Source organism: Bos taurus, chromosome 19, assembly GCF_002263795.3.
Source record: "Bos taurus isolate L1 Dominette 01449 registration number 42190680 breed Hereford chromosome 19, ARS-UCD2.0, whole genome shotgun sequence".
Lineage (NCBI taxonomy): Eukaryota > Metazoa > Chordata > Mammalia > Artiodactyla > Bovidae > Bos > Bos taurus.
Window position 1 is genome coordinate 41987726 of NC_037346.1, and position 4060 is coordinate 41991785.

The following is a 4060-nucleotide window of genomic DNA, read 5'->3' on the forward strand; positions in this document are numbered from 1 at the left end:
AGTAACCGAACAAAAGGCGAAGGGACCTGACAGCCAAGCCACGCCTCTCGCCCCCTTGTAGCTCCGCCCCTAAGGGAGACGCCCACCCGCCGATGTGGGCTCACTGGCTGCCTCGCCAGACTGTCCCATCGAGGGGGTGGAGTCTCGCGTCCAGTCCCCTTTCACCGCCGCCTCTGTTTATCCGCTGACCATTGGCCTCAGGGACTGCCACTCGGCCCTAGGGACGGTCTCCAACTTGAGGTTCCATCCTAACTCCGTACCTATTGGCAGATTGAAGGTTACTTCCTCCTGATTGGGCAAGGAACTGTCAGTAAGTCTAAGGAAAGAACCAACGGGAGGGATGGGGTGTGTCTTGCCCCACCCTACCTCCGAGCAGGTAAGGCTGATTACTCTCCCCTTCCCCCTACCTGCCCAACAGGTGAGTCAGGGTGCGCCATGGGAAAGGACAGACGCCTTCACTGGCCAGCCAACTCAGCGTCAGGCATGATGCTTCTTTGAGCTTATTCACCCTTGCCACAAAGTGGTAATAACATACTAATATAGCATTTCATAGGCTTTTTTCTGGGTTGGGATTTTTTTCTCCAAAGACTGTGTGCTTATGAGATTTAGAATGAGAGAGTCTGGATTTGACTTCTGCTCCTTAGTAGCTAGATGGTCTTAAGCAAGTTACTTGTCTTTCACCCTGTCTCTCCACATCTGTAAAATGGGTACATGAGCTGTCTCTCATGGGAGTGAAAGAAAGTTTATGAAATCACTTGGACAACTGCTAAATCTTAGGATTAAATTAATTACATATATATTTAATTTTCATGACAATTCTGAAAATTTGTTAGGGCAACAAAATGACCATTTCAAAGATGAGGAAACTGCTTCAGAGAGATGACAAAACTAGAAAATGGCACATTCTAAACAACATTCTAAACAAGAACCCATTTCTCTTCTAATTTGAAGGCCCACCAAACCACACGTTCTCCTGGTGGAATGATAGCATAGCCATAAAATGTCAAAGCAGAGGGGAGGGGCTGAGAAAAAAGCAAAAGCAAATATTCTGGGGAGAGACAGAAGAGCAATGATTTGTGATGAAGAGAAAGAAGCGGTGGGTTTGGAAGAAGTCAGGCAGCAGATCTAAAAGAGATCCGTACTGGCATAAAGAAATGAAGCGGCAGGCCCCTCAGTGGTGGAAGAGTCTGGGTTAGTTATTGGAAAGAACTTCCCAATGGGCACATTGAGAAGACAAGGGTCTTTCCTTTCTGTGGTTGATAAAATGAATGCTTTGTTAACACAACTATTGAGCACCAACTGTGTGCTAGACACTGGGTTAGACTGTGGTGACATGGCAAATCAAAATAACCCCAACTCTCAAAGGACTTCCAGAGGGCCAAGTGTAAATAGGTCATGTTAACAACTCTGTGTGTGTCAGTGTTGGAGGGGTGACTGTTCAGGAAAGGGTCTCCCCTCAAAAAACCTCTACATGCCCAAAGCTAGCACACAGGATGGGCTGGATGAAGCTATCTTAGAGGCATCCTTGACCACTTTACCCACCAGAGAAAGGAGTCGTGGCAAACTAGTCCCACTTCTGAGGTTTGTGCCATCAAGAAGTCTTCCTGGAATGGGCCAAGGAGACATCAACATCCCCAGTTACCATCCCCAGCCAGTTACCATCCACATGTCTGGGCCACTGCCCTGTCTGCTGTTTCCCTTACTCCCCTTTTTCCAGCTTACCTCAGCATCTTCCTGTCTACCTTCCCCCTGCCCCACCCACCTGCTTGCCACCCTGCCAAGCCATGCAGCAGCTGGCCCCCAGCTTGGAAGAAAAAGAGCTCCCAATCCTAGACTGCTGCCCCCCACCAGGGTTTCACTTCCTTCCTCTCCCACCTGCCATCTTCCCCTGCCCACTTCCCACACCCCACACAAAGGCAACACATACACACACACGCACACTTCCCAGACCTAAGCCTGGCTTAACCCTTTCCTTTCTCTTGACTTCAGCATGTAGGCAGGGTAGGGTTCGTTGACTGCAGAGGGGTGGAGGAGCCTGAGAGGGGTGGAGAAGCAGAAATAAGGCTTCAGAATAAAGCCTGTGTGTGTCCCATGCAGAATTCTCCCTGCATGTCAGCCTGGAACATGCTGCAACAAGCTGGCCCCAAAGCTCAGGCTGGGACTAGGTGGAGGCATTACCACAAGCAGCATGAAAGACTGAGCTAGCAGCTTTGACTCCCATATCCAGGGGGTTTCTGCGTGTTTATTAAGTACCTACTACTGGCTGTTTGGCACTGAGGATTCATCTGTGGGATACAGAAAAGAATCAGAAAATAATATGTACTACATTCAACTGTCTGTAAGGAGAATTTGATCTCACGGAACAAAGAGGTGTCTAGGCATAAGGAATGAGAGTCCCTGTGGTCAAGTCCCTTCTGGAACTTGAACCTGAAGGCAAGACCACAAGACCATCCTACCCAGTCCCCTACCTCTAAGCCCTTAAAGGCATGGATTTCTCTGACAAATCTCCAGGAAAGGCTATTCTCCAGCCTCCCTTATATGAATACCCTTGTGTTCTTATTCCAACACTGGTAAATTCCTCCTAGTATCTAGCTTCTGTTCATATCCTTGCAATTTAAACTCATTTCTCTCTTCCAGGGCTCAGTGGAAGGAGAGTCCTTGAGCCACCAAGAACACATATGGTTAATTCAACTTGGAGATTTCTGTGACCTCAGAGTAAAGAAAGAAAGGGCATCAAGGGGCCTCTCCCAAGTTGCCTGAGACAGGAGTTACTGGCAAAGAGGGATACCATGAGGGGAGTTGGCGGGGGATCGGGAAATGCTTTCCTGGAGGAAGGTGACCATCTCACTTCCTCTCAACCCCCAGGAGGCCTCTGGGCCATATAAGGAGGTACAAGAATCTCTGTTGTCTGTTCACAATCAGCCCTTTCTCTGTGGGGCCCCTTTCCCAGACAGACGCAGGCAAGACACTTAGATCTACACACCATGTTGCACACACACACAAGCTTCCATGCTCACCTCACAGGGACATATACTCCCGGGTACAGATTCAGACATGCGAACCCCAGCCACATCAGCGCTCTCAAGGATGGCCGCCTTAACAGATGGAGACCAGGTGAACAGAGGGACACTAACCTTCAGGCTGATGACCGCCCCTTCCCACCACCCAGCAGCTCTTCCCAGCAGTGGAAAAGGAGCACGGAGAAGTAGAAGTCATTCCCAGTGGCAGACTGGAGTCCCAGGCAACTGGGCAGAGCCATCTGTAGACCTAGAGAGGGGGCCTCGACCCTGGATCTGGTCCTTCTGGGGCTGCGCCCCTCCACACAGGGCAAAGGGAACGAACTTACACAGAGTTCACGCTTCTCCCTTTAGAGACCATACTCCAGGTATTTGTCCAGCACTGACTCTGCTTCTGGGCCTGTGGGTCTCTTGCTTGGGCTCTTCCTTCTGTTCGGACAGCAGCACCATGCATGGTGTGTGCTTCCTAGGCCAAAGGGTGACAAAGGGGCAGCAATGCAAAGGGGTGCACACAGAGGGGACACGCAAGCTGTGTCACCTACACCCACATGCTGGAGGCCCTTGATGGTGTGGCCGGAGCCAGGGATGTGAAGGAGAGGGGAGATGGCCCAGGGGCCTGGGAGCCAAGAAGGAGTTTTCCATAGGCTGCCGTGTTCTGAGAAAGCGTCAGAGGTCTCAGTTACATCCCAGCTTTCAGGTCAGGGTGGAGGTATACTTGGCAAAGTGTACCTTTTTTTTTTTAAACAAAAGAACACTTATTCTTCTCCTTATTACAAAACAATACCTGTTAAGTATTAAAAAAAAAAAAAAAACAAGAAAAAGAATCAGCTATATTTCCATCATAGTAAAATAATCACTGTTCATATATGGTTCCTATTTCCAGCATTTTCTCTAAGCATTTTCACGTACCCATGTTTGTTTAATTTTAATTGGATTAGAGTTGATTTACAATGTTGTGTTTGTTTCAGCAAAGTGATTCAGTTATACATATACCTATATTCATTCTTCTCCAGATTCTTTTCTCATGTGAGTTATCACAGAAT